This window comes from Aphelocoma coerulescens (assembly GCF_041296385.1).
Source record: "Aphelocoma coerulescens isolate FSJ_1873_10779 chromosome Z unlocalized genomic scaffold, UR_Acoe_1.0 ChrZ, whole genome shotgun sequence".
NCBI classification, from domain to species: domain Eukaryota; kingdom Metazoa; phylum Chordata; class Aves; order Passeriformes; family Corvidae; genus Aphelocoma; species Aphelocoma coerulescens.
The window spans coordinates 68634275-68653192 of record NW_027184085.1 but is presented as its reverse complement, the minus strand read 5'-3'; the positions used below and the strand labels follow the sequence as shown (position 1 = coordinate 68653192).

Sequence of the window (18918 nt, the reverse complement as noted above, 5' to 3'; positions counted from 1 at the left end):
AGGCTGGCACTCGCTCAAGACCACAAGAGTGGAGAGGCTCAGCTGTGACACAGCACCAGGAGCCCTGCACGTCGCCTGCTCACAGGAGGGGTTTGTGCCTCTCCGCGTGCTCCCCAACGCCAGCAGAGCCTCACATGTCCCCCTGCACTGTTACTGCTCTTCAAACTTGAATCCCCAAAATATAATTCCCCCTCCCGGCTGTACAATTTCTGAACAGAATGAACATTCAATAAAAAAGCTGTTGTAGTAACATGGAAGTTTAAAAAGATTATCCTAGTGCTTTTACTAAGCAGATTATTTTAATTTGCATGCTGAAACACTCTTAATCCAACTGGCCATTAATCCAAAAATGCCAGAATGAATGCTATTAATATGTAATTTATTTATAATGACTTAAGCTACATTTCTGTTTCAGTGAACACTTGAAATTATTTCCTCACTTACGCACAAATTCTATTACGTGGCTGCATAATAGAGATTGGGATAACAGAAAAAAAGATTCTTGAGTCTAATCTGTAGTATAATGACCAAATAATTTCTAATAAATATGTTTAATTTAATACAAGTATTTTTAACAAAGTCAATTAATCCAGAAACAGAAATATCTTACTTTAAATATTAAGGAACAGAATGAAGGAAACTACCCCAATAACTTTATTTTATCAGAAAAAAGTCCACAGAGCCATGGGGAAAAAAAAAAGGTACTAAAGAGTTTTACTTTACCCTGACTTCAGAAGTCAACTCAAAAAAACTTTCATATTTAAGGTATCTGAGGATATAATGATGATCCCATTTTGCTAAATTGTTCTTGAAAAATCAGGCTGCTGAAAGATATTTCATGGTTTGTAACTATTTCTCTGCATGCAGCAAAGTAGTCAATGTGAAGTTACTTAAAGAGCAGCTGTATTTTCAGCTAATAATTCCAGTGAAGTGGTGATTTCATTGAAAATAGTCACTCTGATTAAGCACACTGTAAATGGTATTTCCTTTTTTTTTCTTTTATTCTCAACTTCAGCAACTTTCCTTTTGCAGGATACATTTAACAAAATTTAAAATTAAAAAAAAAAAAATTGTATGAACCCCCTAGAGAAAAACTTGATTGCATTCCAGATCTTTTGCTTAATTATTAAGGAAAATCAAAACAGAAAATCAGTAAAGCTGATTAGCATTGCTAAAGTGTTGATATTAGCAATAAAAGATGCAGATGACTCATTTAACTCTTGCTGCCTACAGTTTTCACTAAGCAAAACTGTTCAGATTCACTTTTCATACCATATATTGCTCAAATTATCTCACCCAATAACACAAGAGTATTTTCAATATCTACACATACACAGAGCCTGTAGTTTAAGTACTGAAAAGGCTCATTTGGGGGAATGCCTTCCCTGTGCAAATTAGTGATTAGTAGATACACGAGAAAGAAAAAAACCCAGCAAATTTAAGTTAATCCTTGGTGTTTTACCACCAGGACTTTCTTCCACAACAGAACACGAAAATCATATTGCCTGTTAGCTTCTTCTATAGCATTTGAGGCAAAATCTCTCATGGACAAAGCTGTATCATTACTCCTATTTTGGGCAGGAACTTTAAGGCAGGTCCAGGTGTCCATTCAGCTCAGACTTCTCTGTTTCCTTCAACTTTAATCCAGGCCTGTGATGTAAAAATGTCAACAGGAAAGCAGTGCAGCTGCATGAAACAATTGTAGAGTACTTCCCCAAGTCTCTCTAAACTAATTAAGGAAATTTAACTCATTATGTATTTATTATATCAAAATCAGATAATCAATAATAGTCATATTAAAAAATGAACCTGATCACCCCAAGGCTTATTATAATTACCAACAAGCTCATTTCAAAATGGTGCAACAGGTGTACAGAATATACTCCCATAAATTACAGGTACCCCCCTAAAATACATTTAAATGTGAGGAACTACATGAACTGCCATTTGTCTCACTAGCAAGCAGATGAAAAGTCCTGTACATGCACTATATAAACACACAGACTTAATCTTTAACACCCAATATCTGAGATTTTTAGGCACTTTCTCTGCCACTACCAACTGTGCTGACAGTTTTGGTTTGGTTTAGGTTTCTTTTTTCCCATGTAGAGTTCAGGATCAAAACCAGAGAAACAACAAATAACTAAAAAAAAAAAAGGCAAAAAAATGCTTCTTCTCTATGAGGTGAAAATTAAGACATGATTACAAATTAATCTCTCCACCCACCCAGAGAAGAGCCACAGGCAAAACCGAGGGCACACAGGTCTGCCTCAGATTTGTGTTAATAAAAGCTAAATAAATACAGGTGAAACTGGGGGGCCAGGGGAAGGTATGATGGACACCGCAAAAGCAGTGAAGGTTTGCTCAAGGCTGCAAACAAATATTTGTTGGTCAGCAAAATCAAGTGCTGCCAGAGAATTAACCAGGATTAGAACTGCATGAGCAACAGAGAATAGTACGACACAGTTGCTAGCATGACATAATGGACCCAGGACCAAGGGAAATGCTGATGCAGCTTTCCCATTACTGTTGCAAAAGCATTTTTACCACCGAAACATGAAAAATGCAGCAGGAACGGGCCATTTAGTTAGAAGACAAACTTCAGAGTAGTGAGAGGCTTTCGTACTCTGTCGTAGTATCTCAAAGGTTTTACAGCACACTGCCTCTCTGCAGTGATAGGGCACAGGGACATCAAACTGTTCTCCATAGGCTATTCTTAATTGCACTGACATGGCATCAACCTACACGTACAGCAAATGCTATTTCACAAAATCTTCTCTCTGTCCATCATAGTTTTCTTCAAATTTCAGGCTGAATTGTAAACCAGCCATCAGTGCACAGCCCCTTGCAGGTGTCTTTGCCTTCAGCACCCCACACAGACTTGGTGACTGCTACCTACAACTGGAAATTGCAGCTCCACATGAGATAAAAGTTTTTCTAAACATTTTTTGGTGAGGAATTGTTTGGTCTTTCACTTCTTATGGAGTCTTATTCATAACACTCTTCACTCCTGAGGCTCAGCTCCTCTACCAGGGACACAACTTGCTTATAAAAACATCTCACTCACGACTGATGTCAGGCAGAGCAAAATTTGAATGTGACCTAATCTTGTCAATGATGATTAATCCCATGTTAGCTTCTGTGAAAAAAACCCCACAACTGATTGCTTTTATCGATTACATTAGAGAATTAGTGGGCGAAGAGCAGAAGGCGTTTTCCTTTTGGAAATCAGTAAATCAGTTTGACACTTTGTCACATGAAATCTCACTCATAAAGCAAATACAAAATAACCTGAATTAGGAGCATTATCACACAGACCCTGGGCTGGCTGAAGATATACAGTCACAGCAAATGGAAACTGACTGGTCTTTTCTCAAATCCTCAAAATACGTCACTCCAAAGGCAGCATTGATGGTCACTGTCAAGGGGATCTCAGGACAGACAAAGCTGGCAAAACTGAGACTGCCTGACCAAAAATGTGTGGGATCTGGACAGCCAGCATGAGAGTTTGCTAAAGGATAACCCAATAGTGCCCTAATCTGAAGGACCCTTTCACACCCTCCATGATCAGTGATTATAAGGGCCCTTTTTGATGCAGCTTAATCAGATCTGACCCTCTTCTCTGGTACTGCTTTACTTTCAAGCCTCACTCTGAAACAGACTGACACATTTGGAGAGCCCAAAGGTGTTGAAGATGGGCTAAGCACATGTGGGAAAAACAACTCATTTAGACTGGTGTCTGAAGAATAACCAGATCAGAGGCTGAGTGTGCTGGAACAAGTCTCCTTGATGGAGACAGATATGCTGCTACTTTTTTCAAGTTATGTTACTAAGAAAAATAAATCAGTAATCAATTGCCATTTTTCTTCGCTTAATAGATTAGATCATTTTTATTTTTCAGGCTCTCTTTAATTATCAGAGGCTTCTAAGAAAATGAGGTTTATGTAATCCCAGTGTTTATCTGTGTGTTCTGGCCTCATGCCCAATAACTTGTAAATTTATTGGTCACTCAAACTGGAAGCAAGAGAGCAGAAAAAGTCTTGAATTGTGGAGTTCCAGAGAATCCAGTGATAATGCACAAAGACCAGGCTTTATTTGCCCATATGTGATGGAAATACCAGTTTTGAAAACTACAGCATTACAGTCCTTTAAGTCATGCTATCATTGCACAGAATGCATCTCTCTACCGTTCCCACTAAATAGAAATGCAGTGATACACGGTCAAATATTAAATGACAGCACCCTTCAAACTGCATTAAACCTGTAAACATGAGTAAATTTTGGATATGAACTGTATTTTTGGATCTTTTTCTGCTTAAACAGAAAAATTTTCTGGTGGAAACCCAGAAGGTTGGTAGCTGTCACACAGCACATTGTTTCGTAAGCATCAAACGACCTCTTGGGTTGCAATTACAAGCACAGAATGAAAATAAGGTAGCTGCAAATACGAGAGGAAACAGAAAACTTTATCAAACACCTGGCTGTGCACTAGTAATGCCACAGGATTCCAGAAGGAATGGACAGCTGGATGGCATTGATCATGCTGCAGCACAGACCCGAGGCGCGGGAATATCGGGAATATCGCAACGAGGTCCTCAAGGACTCTGTCCTTCCCTGCAGAACACTCAGCAGTGTCTTTTACAAGACCTGTTCTTAATGTAAAAGATCACATGAGGGCTTCCTCTAGGAATTGTCCTCCTGAAATTAAGATTCTCTTTGGCCCGCTGACTTCACTTACTGCCATTCAGTGGGATTTTCTGTAGCTGGTAAGCTGGCAGGGACCATATATCCACTTATCAGTTCTCTTCTCCCTCAAATTAGCATTAAAAGGGCAGGAAAAGACAGTTCAGTGGGAGTCAAATCTGCACAAGGCAAGGAGGCATGGTAAAGACAAATGCCAGCATGCCAGATACTTTGCAGATGGACTCATTATTATTCCTCAGAGGAAGGCTGCCAAACATCACAAACATGGGGGTCACTTCACTGTAGCTGTCATTGTCTGATAAATTAGGGCCATTTCACTTGAAAATATTTCCTTTTTTCTCAGGCACATAGGAAGTATAGGTGTTGAACCATTAAGGCTACCTACAGCACATGGTATTGTATGTTTAAAGATTATTTCCAGGGGGAGACAGCAGGATCAGCTGTTAACAAAAATCCTTTGGCTAAATATGCTGCCCTTTCTTTTTTTTTTTTTCCCACCCAAATGAAAAGTTACCAAATAAAGACAGTTAAAGCTGTGTAGAATCCAAACCAAAGTATCTGAAAAGCACACTCGGGGAAAAATGAAATAGCACCTCAAACATAAATCCTGATATGCTTCTTTTACACAAGACATTTCAGGTGAAACATAAAAAACTATGTCAGGTCCATACACAGATGGCACCTCTCAGCCCCAGGCATCTTTCCCAGGGTGGATGTTGGGAGTTAACAGTTAGTTCTCAGAAGAAAACACTAATAACATATAATTTAATAGTCTGTACAGTATAGGCTTGTGACAGAAAATCATATCCACATAGACAGAACTTCTTCCCCCTCCTCCCCCTTTCTTTTCATAATTGATATATTTTAAAATATTTTTTCAAATGAAGTATTCCTTATTGAAACATCTCTTTATATTAATCCCAGGTCTGTTTTAATAGTACAGGTGAAGATTATAAGAGTAAGTAAAAATGGCTGAATGCATGTGTTTAAGGAGATTTATTTCTGAGATTTGGTACTACTAGCATGTATGAAAGCTTTATTACAGCGTTACACGATCAAGGTATCTGTATCAAATTTTTGTCATAGTCCCTCAGCCTTATAGCATATAGACTTCTGATACTTAATTTTTTTTTTTTTTCTAATGGGAAACATAAAAAAGGACATTGCACTCGTGAATGTAACTGCGAAAACTTTGTGGCTGCTGACAAGTTGCCTGGGACAATCCTGTGGTTGCCTAAATACACCAGTGCCCTGGTTCCACCGCTGTGGAAATTATCATTCATGGTTTTACCCTCTCTTGGCCAAAGTTTCTGTGACCCCTCTTTTCCTATTACCAGCTTTCCAAACACCGTGTCACTTCCAGTTTATTGCCAGGATATAAAAGAGTACAATCAAAGGACTAAGATAATTACTTTAGCTTCCTATGCAATTTAGGATCAATTTCAAGTGTGCCCACCTTCCCCTAAAAGTCTTCTGCTTTTCAGCCCTCTTCAAAGACAGCCTCTGTTTCCTTCCCTCCCCCATCACATGCATGTTCTCTTTTTCCACATACATTTTCATCATGCATTAGATTCTTCCCTTTCCTAGACACAGCCTCTGTTATCACTGGCAAAATTCTTCAGTCTGCAGCTCCCTGCACTTGTCACAGCCTTTCACTGGATTCTTTCATTACAAAATCAGACATACGAACTCCTGCATTCGTTAATAACTACTAGTTGCTCACAAAATTTGTGAAAAATTTTCGCATAATTTGTGAAAAAATTTGCTGGCAACTCTTCTTCAGTGCCTTTGTCCTTGTAAACCACCTAGTGAAATGCCATTTTGCACGTAATACCCAAGAGAAAATAAAGTTGTCTTTCCAGTTAGCTCCTGTTTTCATGATTTACACCAAGCATTGCACTCCTGTAAATCTTTATCACAGCTTACAAACGTCACTTTTCAAACGATCTGCTTGAAAAAGCCAAAATTAATTAATTCTGATGCCACTTCCCCCTCAGCTTCTGAAACATTTCAATGCATTACTGATCAGTTTTTCCACCTCCAGCAATCAAAGCATCCATGATTCACTGTACAAAGCTTCACACGCCACCACCACCCTACAAAAAAAATTCGAAACATTCTAGCAGATGAATGGGGAACACAAAAGCGTTTCCTTTGGCAGCTCATTCACTCACTTCTATCTTTTATTTTGTTTATTTGCAGAGGTTGGAATGGATGTGGTACTCCTACACTCAAAGGGGAAAATGCAAGAACATAATGCAAAACCAAAAGTGACTGGTTAATCGTAGGGGTTTTTTTTAACCAACCCACTATTAAAGGGATAAATCCTATCTCTGTTTAAGTCTTGAAGAACTTCTGCCTTGAAGAACTTTCATAGGGATTAAAACATTACCTCAAGAGGCCTATAGAGTGAGCAATATGCAAAAATGTGTTTTTCACAGTAAACTGGCTTAACACATTGCATCCTTTATAAACAGTAATAAAAATTTAGAACCATGTTTGCAGTTGTGGAATTCTAGTGCCTAGCCTCCCTATCTTCCAGCAGAGAAAACAAAAAAGAAAAAAAAAAAATCCTGGGGAGAAATTCAACTTGCCAGGTGCCAGTGGTGTCTGCAAGTTTTCTGCACACTGAGGATATATAAACATGCAGGCAAAGGTACACAGGCACAAACTGGTTCAATACACTCCTGGAGTATCAGCTGAAGCTGTAGGACAAGATGCTGTGCTTTAGTGAATAAACAGAACCTCCAAGAAATAAAACTGCTACCAACGCTTGTGGCAGGCAGTAAAACATCAGATTCTTTCTAAGAATGACCAAGTAAACAACTTTGTATCCCTTTTACACTAACAAAGTAATTTCATATCAAAGCTTGTTGTTTTGATTTATATCAGTATTGGTTTTCTCTTACCATAAATTTTAAGACACCTCAAATCATTAAATTCTTAAATTGATTTTCTCTAATGATGAATCTTTTTTTAAAAAAGAGTGCCCAATATAGCAGTAAAAGAAACTAATAATGGCAAATGCCTTAGAAGCTCTAACAATCAGAAGACAACTTTTTTTGGTTGCAATTAATACTGCTTTTCAAGACAACTTCTCTTACTTTAATATATTAATTTACCTGGGTTACAGGTTATCTGAATCCTTTTTAAAGTTTTGCTGCTAATTTCAGCCGAGGGCAGTGTAATTTGAACCCAAAAGAATCAAGACCACGTTTTTATTAACTTGAGCACAAGGCCCTAAATTCCACAAAATATTATCCTTCAGGACACATGTTGACTTCTTTAAGCCTGTACCTCTTTGCAGTGTGCAAAAGGACAGCAGTGTCACAAGCACATATTTGTCATACAAAAATGGCCTGTTCGTATCGTTGTCTGACAAAGCACCTTCAATAACAAGGCACCCTATTCAGAGATCTAATTTTTGCAGACATTTTTATGCCAAATTAAAGAAAAAAAAAAAGATCTCTGTGATGGTGGGTTTAATGAGGTACTCTGTTATTCTCTGTAATAAAAATTAAACGAGAGAGACAGAATTCTTCAGCTTAATTGCCACATCTGTTATTAGGCACTTTACTTTGATTGACTGGAGTGTATGTGTCAGAGTCTGTGCCAGAAAACAGGCAAACTTTGTAAAGTAGACTTATAACTTATAGCCCAACTGGCACTAGCAGCATCTCTGTTACAGCTTCTGCTGCCTCTCACTTAAAACTACAGGAACATTGGCCTTGGTTCAGTCATTCATTAAAAATTAAAGTAACTATTGAAAATTGTGCCTTTTTTTTTTTCTTTTTAAAGATAAAAGCAGTCCCTGTTTTCAGAAGGAAGAGCACTGGTTATCTGAACGTGTAAATGTGTCATGCTCATTAATAGATGAGAGAGACACGAACAACCCAGAGTTTGGAAATTGCCACCATGTGAAATTTCACATTCAGTGGTGCTTTATTTTGCCAGCAGATGAGCAAAGGGCTGAGGGGACAGTGACAAACAGCACAGCATTTGCAAAGGGACTGGACAATCACAGAGAGGGAGCTCCTGCAAAGAGCAAAACCAGAATGGACACTCTCCTCTGACCTGCATGGAAACTAGGGATGAAACCTGAACTCACCAAACTGCTTTTTATCTCTGAAATTCAGAGATCATGACACCTGGTGAAAACCCCAGGTATCTTGAGCTGACCAATAATTGGTTTTATGACCATTTAATCTTCTTTTGGCTCTAGAACCCAAACTCTAGGCATCTACCATCCTGACAAACCAAAACGACACTTTCTCGCTCAACTAACTTCTTTTTTCCAATTTCACAGAGGCTTTCTACCAAGAGCACAGAAATGTATGTTGCTATTGTCAGCATGAAGACAGACAGGCCAGCTGCAGTACTGCTGAAAGCATCCACTTCATCCAGTAAGGAGTAAGGGATTATTTGACCTTCCTTACCAATTTTCTCTGCTGCTCCAGAAAGCGCAAAGAAAGGTAAGACTATTTGTGGAAGAGCAACAAAACCTGCACCAATATCCATTGCATCTGCACCTGAAAGGCAGAAGGATGCTTTTGTGCTGGAAGCTGAAGCAGAGCTGTCCACCAGAGGCTGGGCAAGCGATGGGCGCTTGGCTTGACCCAACCTGTCAGCTGCCCACTGAACTAATCCATGTATAAATCTATCTTCTCTCTGGAGGGCAGATTGGGACACTCTAATTCTCCCCCTCCAGGAGAGCAAGTGAGTGTTTTTTGGAAGGAGTCTGCCCTAATGGGTGAGACAAGCCAGGGCAGATGCTCTTTGTCACTGTTTGAAGGTTTTTGCTGTGCTCTCAGGAGTTCAAGACTGGTCCACGCTACAAGGGGGTCCAGAAAGTTTCCACATAGCTCTCTACTCTGAGGTCTCTTCCTTTTGCAGATATGTTTTCCCTCAACCTAATGAATATAGCAAAAGATAGCACTCATTTAAGCATATTTATTTTAGATACACATTATCTAGTAATCTCACATAACAGCATTTTAATTGACATAACTACCCACAAGATCTACAACACTTCTAACACTACAAGGCTTTTTGTTCTTAACGCTACTCTTAATAACCAAACTGCACATGGAAAGTACTGAGCTCCTGTCTAAATGTTTCATCTTGTTTCACAAAACAAGTCAACAGCAGAGCTGAAAACAGACTTTAGGTCTTGCTAGTCTCCATTTTCAACCAACTCAGGACCCATGCCTCCAGTCTGGTATTCTGCCACATGAGCATCCTGCTTATGGTACTAACTTGGCATAGCAAATCATGAAATACAGACTTCTGGGTCTTAAATATTTACAAAGGAGTCACCACACCAAATGTCATCACTGAGAATTTTTCTTACAGATTTGGGTCACCTCTGAAGAGGCCAATAACGCCCTCTCGTCAGTCTTTCTCATTTCTTTGTTTTTCCCACTGGTGTTCTTGTTGGAAACAGCAATGAAGGAAAAGACACACATATGCCTAAGAGAAAACAACAGCGTACGAAAGCTTTGCTATTTCCCTGGAGATAGGCCATGCAACGGAAAGCAGGGTAATTTTAAAAAGTGAATTGAGAGACCCCCACAGGAGAAGAAGATAAAGTTTTAAGTATGTATCTACAAGGCAGGCTCCAGAAATGTTACTCAGTGGCACTAGGCATTTTTGGAGTGACTGCAATGGATTTTACTTAACTCCAAAAACCCCCCTGTGCAGACCAAGAGGCAGCAGCAACCTCAGGCTTTTGTCACAACTTCTCTCAGGGCTAGATGAGAAAGGGCATTTCCTGAATCCCAGCACTACTTGAGCAAACCAACCAAACAAAAATCTCCTTTCTGAAGTTGCTCCACTGTCAAAATATGCACAGAAATGTTGGCAATCTCCAAAACCACAAAAAAAAATTTCTCCTGCATATTAGTGGCGCAGACCAGAACCCCAAGTCACTGCATCCTTTGAGGTTTACTTACCATGAATGCATATCCTGGCTGTCATTATTCATACATAATGCAAATTGGCATGAACTAGTGTTCAGCAAGAAAGAATGGAGCATATCTAAAAAGTGCATTAAAGTTGCAGAGGAACAATATTGTTCCAGAGATGAGATTAAGTCTCACAGCTCTCTGAACTGGGTTATGGAGACGGAAAAATCTACTGACAAGCAGTGGGGATATTTAAAACAAGGAAGCTTCTCTCTTGCTGTGTTTTTGTTTTAGTCTTTCAACAACTACTCACCCAATCTTCTTATTCGATAATTAAAAATGCAGTCTTTTATGGGTTCGGAGTTTAAATCAGTTCACTGGAAGTAGTGATTTTTTTCTTCAGGACCATCTTCTCTTTTAAAATGATGGAGGCCTGTGGCATACCTGCAGAGCAGAATCTGCAATGAGTAATGCCTTTAATCCAAACCAATCCTAAAGCACAAAGAGCACCATATGCACTCTCAGCAGAGCCCATTGCAGTGCTGGCAATTCCACTTCTGTCTAAAAGAAAATGTAATTATCTATTAAAAGAGGCCAGTTTTTCTGGCTTTGGTGGAGGCAGCTTCAGTATCTTTGGATGACACAGATGTGTGTGTCTTCACAGACCCTAAAATGCGTGTACAGCGTGTCTGGGATCATGAACTTCACCTGGGTTACTCTGGAAGTTCAGTGATCTCACTGGAGTCACTCCTGGTTTACTCAATGCAAGTAAGAAAACTGGACCCTCAGCCTCTGTACAGTTACATCTTTTATTTCAAAAGAAATGAAACTAGCTAAAATTAATATAGTAACAAAAAAAAAAAAAAAAAAAAGGCAAGGACATTCTTTGCAGTCTGATAAAATCTTCATGAACTCTATCCCTGAATTTAAAATACACATTTCAATCTCACTGGTAGGTACCCTTCAGAAACAGTTGTTATCTGCAGTATCAGTCTGGGGAGGGGGGAAAAAAAAAAGAAGAAGAAGAAGAAAAAAAAAAAGATTAAAAGATCAAGTTACTCTTCACTTCCAAACAAGCCCGGCCACAGCTGTACATCAGCTTCCGAGCAACTGCTCTACAAACACACAACAGGGCTTCTGTCTTCCCACAGGGTTTGCTCGGGTCACCCGCATGTGGCGTGGATTAAAAAGGCAGGAAAGCTCCATTACGGAGCGAGCGGAGCCACGAGTTAAACGGGGAAGCCGGGGGTAAATATCCTGTCCAGTGCTCCGTCCCGAGGGGGCTCCCCCAGATCCGGAGGAGCCCACACACAGCTCCCGCACTGGCTGCGGCTGCGCCGGAAAAAAGGGCCCAAATCATTGTTCTGCTTTTATACTTTCACCATCTAAGCAGGAGGAAGTCGGAGGGAAGAGGACCAGAGAGTTAAGTGGGGTTTTCATAAGCAAGAAGAGGATATTAAAGAGGCAGCCTCCAATTTTCAGTGGTGACAGAGTGATGGATTCAGGCAGCCTGTGCAGACTGTGAAATTTTTCTTATCGTAGGAAAACAGCAGAAAGGAAAAGTGACATACAGCAGTACTTAGGGAATAAGGCCAAACTTCTGCAGGGTGTGCTCACCACTAACTCTGGCCATCATCAGGTGCCACCTCCCATATGCAGGAGAAGTCAAACCAGCCCTCAAGGCTGCAAAGACAAACTAGTTGATTTTAAACAAATACCTTTCTAATTGAAGAGCTCTCCACTCCAGCTGCTGTATCCTATTTACTCAGTGTATTTCCAGCCTGCTGCCTTTGGGACCAAGACTGCCACAGCTCACAACTTGTCAGGGACATTTCTTCATGTATCAAGAGCTCTTGAACCCTTTGAAGAGGGTTTATAAATCACCAGACAAATGCTTCCCACAAACACACATAGCCATTATTTGTGTTTGAGTTCCAGTGATAATAACATGTGTGTATTGACAGACCAGTGTGGTCCAAAATTTTGTAAACACTTGAGAGGAAACTAAAACTCAGCTATACATGCTCAAAAGCACACAGAAGCAAGCAAGGGAGCAAAGAAGCAAAAGAAGGGGAAGATCCACTTGGCCTGTTGGCATATTCCATCTTATTCCCACTATGTCTGCTCTCAATGCTATGTTACATGGTTTTGCTGATTCCTGACAGCAGCTTCCAAAAAAACATAAACAAATCAATTATGTCATTTTGTACTTATAACTTAACCAGACCTTGGCGTGCACACACACGCACACATGTCTTTTTCTTCTTTTTTAACATGCAAGTACTTCCAGTGCGTTCATATTCTCAGGGTGATCAAGCTTGGTCTGACTATTGGCTTTTGGAGGATCTGATGCCAGTCAGCCGTGCATAATGGCCTCTTTGTCTCACTGTCACATGAGCAGCATTGTGTTACAATCATTGTCACTCTGGGCTCAAACTGCAAGGCATGCTTTCACACAAAACACTCACTTTGGGGGCTCCTTTTGGCAGGGCCCTGAGATCGAAACTCTTTTGCTGCTCTTTAGTTAATCAGCCCAGCCAACGCTGAAACTTTAAAAGTCAGGATTCAAAAGCTCTCATCCAAATCAACCGATTATGAAGCTTCTCTATGGGCCACATGAAGAGTGGGGAAAGTAACGTAACATAGCCATCATTTATTTTAATCACTTTAAATCACTTTTCCTAAGCCCTTTGATAGCAGAGGATTGTGCTCCAAATAACAGTGGGGGATGGGAAAAAAAAAATCCCAAGTCAAAGTTATCTCCACCTTGAACATTTTTCTCCTGTACTTCAGAAAAATACCTGCAAGTTAAAATCAAAACATTTCCACAGGACAAAGACAAGTAACTTACCAGGTGACAATGTTATTTTACTACTTGCTCTGTAAATCCTTTAAATTCACTAAGAACACCCAACCCCTCCCCCTCCAAAAAAATTTTCTGAAAAACATATAGACAAGATTTCGGTATAGGAGAAACTTCAAAAGTTGCTTTAAACATGCTGAACTCATTGAAACCCTGCACAGATGTCTCTGCTTTCATGAATGAAGAATAGTCTCACAGGGCTGAAACCAAACCATGTTAAAAACAACATCCTCCTGCCCGTACTGTCTCTTGAATAATTTTGTACTGAAAACGTTTGTCTTGTAGAGCTTCTCCTGAAATGCAACACTAGTCACTCTGAACAGGACTTACAGGACCTACCCCTGAAGGAAACAGGCACTTTTTGGGAAGAACTCATGATGTAATAGTTGTGATGTGCAGAAAACTTTGGGAAACAATGGCTTCTTCCCAAAAGAAATGGGGTTGTGCATGGAACAACAAACTACCAGCTCACATACCATCTTCTGTCCAGCTCATTTTTCTTTCCTTTGCAGTCCATCAAAGTAATGTAGCTTCTTCTGAGTCCTGGTTTGGTGTTCCACGCTGGTACTGCTCATACACATGCCAGTTGCCCTAAACACACAACAACCTACTACGACACACTATCCTTCTCTGGATCATTTTTTCTTTATTAAGCAGCCTGAGCCAGCCTTTCTCCCTCTCCACACCTTACACCTTCTCTCCCCTGCTGCTTGGAGCAGACCCTTCCAGATGAGCACTGCCCCAGAGAAACACCACCAGGATGGGTCACCCTGACTCTCACCTGGAAAATTCTACCCAGACCACAAACCCTGCTGTTTCCTCTTGTCCAGCCTGAAAAATTCACCTTCTACATCATCCTAAGGTCACGACTTCTCTGAGATGCCCCTTGCCTTCCATGGTCTCTTCCCATGCCCAACATTTCCAGTACTTTACAAGATGCTGACCCCTTTTTTAGCAAGGCCTGGGTTCCAGCCATCATTGGCAATACACTGGTATTGCAGAGAAGTAGTTCTTCACTGTCTCCTATTTGAAGACTCTCATCTGAAAAAAGCGCTGTTATTAATCCACTTAAATCTATGAATTTCCATTACTTTTGAAGAAAAATAACATGACTGTAGCTTGACACCTGTTGTCATTATTTCATTGTCTTTCCTTATTTCCTCTTGCCTTTTATCTTGAAGTTTAGATTATAAAAGGCAAGATCATTTTTTGGTATTGTTCTTGTGCTGTTGTACATCTCCTGTGGTTGCAGTGATGGACACTAGAGCCATACAAGCTGCAGCTCTTCATGCCAGTAACCCTAATTCTAAAATGACACAGTAATATGAGGTCTTTATATTCAAATGTCTTTGAAATAAGAATTTTGCACATACCCACACTGCTGTGTGTTCAACAAAAATGATCTCAGAAGCCTGAGAAGGGTGTCCTTTTACAGCAACAGAAAAACAATTAAATTTCTTTCCTGAGGTCACACAGCAAGTCAATGTCAAAGTTAAAATTATGTTTTCTGCTGTATCTTCTCATTGTCTTGCACATCAAAGGAGCTCAGAATTAGTATCTCACTGCTGACCATGGGCTAATTTCTCTGACAATCAGATGTGAAACACAGATAAAACAAGACGAGATGGCTGTCCATTTTTTAATATAAACCTAACGTGTACATCCAAAGGCATAAACCACAAATCCTTACACAGGCAAAACATCAATTAAAGACCAGACAGTTTGAATGGGTTAATTAACATGAATGCTGACACAATCAATAAAGCTATTCCAGTAAAGCAAATCCCTCCACAGAATATTTCTCCTAGTTTTCTGACAGATGGCTTTAGATGATACATACTCTTTTCACAAGTAAGAGGAAAACCATTTGGAATATCAAGACACAGATTCTTCTCAGAGATGAAAAAATACTGCAGTTACATCTACGTTTATGCTATGCTGACGGGAGCATATGAAGTCAGTACTAATTACTGACAAACTAATCTGTTAATACTAAAATCCAGGATCAAATTCCTGGCAGTGAGTCAGTAACATAACTACTACATACTGAAATCTGATTCTACTGGCATCATTCATCAAGGAAGACACCACTTCACAGGAGTAAGGATGTAACAACTTTGACTGTCATTTCACTACACCACTCCAGTCCTTACCTAAAGAAACATTGCTCATCTATGCTGTGTTCCCTTAAAATAAATTGGGAAAAAAAACCCAAAAAACAACGGGACCACATCCATCTTACAGTACTATCTACATAACTTTGGGGTTTTTTTAACCAACATATCTTTGGTTTGACTGAAACTGTGGCACATATGCAAATAATCTGGTTTTTACCTTCCTCAAAAGCCACTTGCTTCCCCACGTCATTTTCATAAAGTGAAGAAAAAGCTATGTAGAGAAACCATGTAAAACTCCTGCCAATTAATCTGAATATAAATTCAAGGGAACCTTACCAGCTGCAGTCAAAAGGCCACTCCAAACTCTGCTAGATGTTAATCAAACTTAAGTATGTTAATGCACAGTTCCTGTGTTCTTTGCATAGATTGAGTTAATTGCTTTTGTTAAACTGCACTTGCTTCCCTAGTGGGATGTGTGTACCCGTACAGCTGAACAGCTGATTGTGGAAAACATGGTAATGCAAGTCACCAAAGGACTGTTCACTTGGTCAAACCCTTCTGCTCACCTCAAAACAGCTCATTTAAGACTGTAACCCCTGGACAGGTCCTCCAGGTGCCCACTCCCACCCTACCAGTCACATTTAAAATGATGGCATTAGCTAGCATATTAGAGTTTTAAGCAGACATCTAAATGGTGAAATTCATACCCAAAGGGCTAAGGCGCCTCCCCCCTGAGGCAAAGGTAAGAGTTTCTGTCTGTGGGGACTCAAACCTGGGGTGCACAGCCTTGCCCCGGGAGAACTCTGCCACCTCTGGACCACTTTACCACCTGATACACCAGAAAAGAGGAACTCTATTTCTAGGGAAATTAAATAGACACAGCCAGCTGACTTCACACAGGTCACTGAGCTGCCTGCAGTTTAGAACTTTTTTGCCAGATATGGATTATAATCAGTGAGCAAGAACAGAAATTTCATGGCCAGTCCTGTGAACTGCTCATTTCTGTCAGAGACTTGTAACACTCCAGACTTAAAACCACACACTAAGGAGCCAAGCACAAAGCCATGGCATCTCTGCAGCATATTAACAGTCAATACTAATAGGATGCGACAAATCCACCCCCTGTGGGAGCAATATACATTTAAACTTGATTGTATAACAAAGCCACATCACTGGCTGTGTGAAAAAAAGTAAACAGAATTTATTACAAAAGGTGCCATATATAGATGCTGTGCAGGTGCATGAGTTACACAGCCAAACAAGTAGAAACTTGGTCCTAAATTACAGTTTGTCCAGCTTTTTAAAAATCTGGAGCACACCTGCCCAGCTGGTTTTTCTGATTTGAGACAGGCAATCAAACTAGACATGCCAATACTATTTCATTGCAGGGCCGGTAACTAGAGACCAATACAGATAATTTGGCCACCTGGCCTGGTATTTTCCTAAATTCTGTCTCCGGCTCAGACAGTTGCACCCCCCCTTCACTTCAAGAAGAACACACACACCTAATTACATATGCTTGCCTCCCAGTATTGTGCTACTGGGCACAAGTACCATTTAGGGAAGTTGACAAGGCAACTGAAGCCAGCTTTCAGTTTCAGTCTCACATCAGACATGCTGCTCAATCAAAAAATCTTAAGACTTTTTAGCAAAGGTCTGCAGCTTATCTGCTCGGAAACAAATGCCACTCTCCCGGCTTGTCTTTCTGGAGGGTTTGTTTTTTTTTTTTTTTTTTGTTCTTCCAAGATGCTGGATAAAACCATTTTTCCTAAATAGAGTCATTATGTTAATCAGCTTTCTAAGACACTGCTGCCAAAGCTCAGTTACCCACTTGATGAAATAAGCTATGAAGCATCTTCTATACTGATGACACATTCCAAGTGAGGTTTTAAACTGACTCTATAGTGAGAAGTTGGTGCTTTGGAAAAACTTCAGAGCTGTATGTGATTCTAAGAAATGCATGTTCGCTTTGACTACATTTCAGTACTCAATGGCTGGCAACAACATTTAAGTAATTAATAAGATTACCAAAAGCTCTCGATTCCCAGCTCACTCGAGGAGAAGCAGCTGCATATTTTTCCTAATTGATTTGTGCCTACATTTCCAAATCGAACCTACTCCTTGCCTGAACAACAAAATAGGAAATGTCTTCACTACTATTACTGTCGCCCAAAGAAAATCTGTGCAGGATACCAACTGACAATTTCTCTAGACAGCTTCTGCTGAGGCACATATGCTGGAACGAAATCAAGGTATTAAACAGATGTGCATTTCCACGTGCAGGTCACGCTAATTTACATCTATACACAAGCATCTCTCTATTCCAGTGAGTGCGCTCCCTCCAGTCTCTGCTCAAGACTGCCAAAAGCCTTCCGTGAAAACGAAGGATAACCTTGAAAAACAGACACTTAGCGGAGAAAGAGGAAAAAAAAAGTGCTCTGAAGAGAGCTTGAACTGACTCGTCCCGGCTTGGCAGCACTGGAGAGAGCCGCAGGAGCGCTCCCGCATCCCACCCCACCAGCCCGGCCACCCCGCACAAACGCGGGGACAAACACGCCGGGATGCTCTGCAAAGGCGGAGGCACCGCGGGCGGCCCCGCATCCCATCCGCTACCCCGAGGATGCTTCTACCGAGGGCAAACCCCGCTCCGGGAGCGATGCTGCCGCACCCCCGGCTTCCTCTCCGAGGCTGCCGCACCCGGCACCTGCGGGACGGGACGGGACGGGACGGGACGGGCCGGGACGGGACGGGACGGGCCGGGCCCGGTCAGTGCCTACCTGTCCCGAGGGCACCCTCCCCGTCCGACCGGCCTCCGGGAGCCGCCGCCGGGAGCCGCCGCCGCCGGGACTTGAGCAAGGGGCGGTGTGCGCGGCGGGGCCGGCGGGGATCAGCCCCTCCTCCGCCTGTCCCGGACCGCCCCCGGCCAGACCCACAGACATTTTTAACCACTTACCCGCTTTTCCCAGCGCCAGCGTCTCTCCGGGCGCGCTGCCGGGTGGATGGTGCTTTGCCCCAGTCTTGGAATCTCCGCCTTCCGCTCGCTGAGAGGCGAAAGTGCGAGCTACATAGGGACCTCAGAGGTCATTTTATTCGGCCCAGTGAAAGATAGTTACCTAGCCAGCATGTGATCGAGGAATGAAATCGTCTTTTCAAATGACTAAATGCTTAGGTCTCGCAGTGAGGGGCTGACCCTCAGCCCCGTCAGGAGACGCAAATCTACAGAAGAAGAAATGTCATGTGCTCGTCTCCAGCGCTGCTAGGGAAAGGAAGGGCATCGTGACTCTTGAACGTACATATATTCTTCATATATATATTCATCGTGACTCTTGAA

The 18918-nt window shown here is 41.2% G+C and overlaps 1 protein-coding gene across 3 annotated transcripts in view; it reads right to left on the bottom strand.

Annotated features, from left to right (window-relative positions):
* MEGF10 (multiple EGF like domains 10) overlaps positions 1-18582 on the bottom strand; it is an 86665-nt gene extending 68083 nt beyond the window's left edge. The window contains exons 1-2 of one of the 3 annotated variants that reach the window (XM_069001496.1): positions 18541-18582; positions 10921-11051 (exon numbers count right to left, since the gene is read on the bottom strand). The gene's annotated coding sequence lies outside the window, so the exon portion shown is untranslated. Of the gene's footprint in view, positions 1-10920; positions 11052-18364; positions 18451-18540 lie in introns of those variants that run through there. The other 2 variants (XM_069001495.1, XM_069001497.1) reach the window with 2 other exon arrangements.
* Positions 18583-18918: the final 336 nt, after the last annotated feature.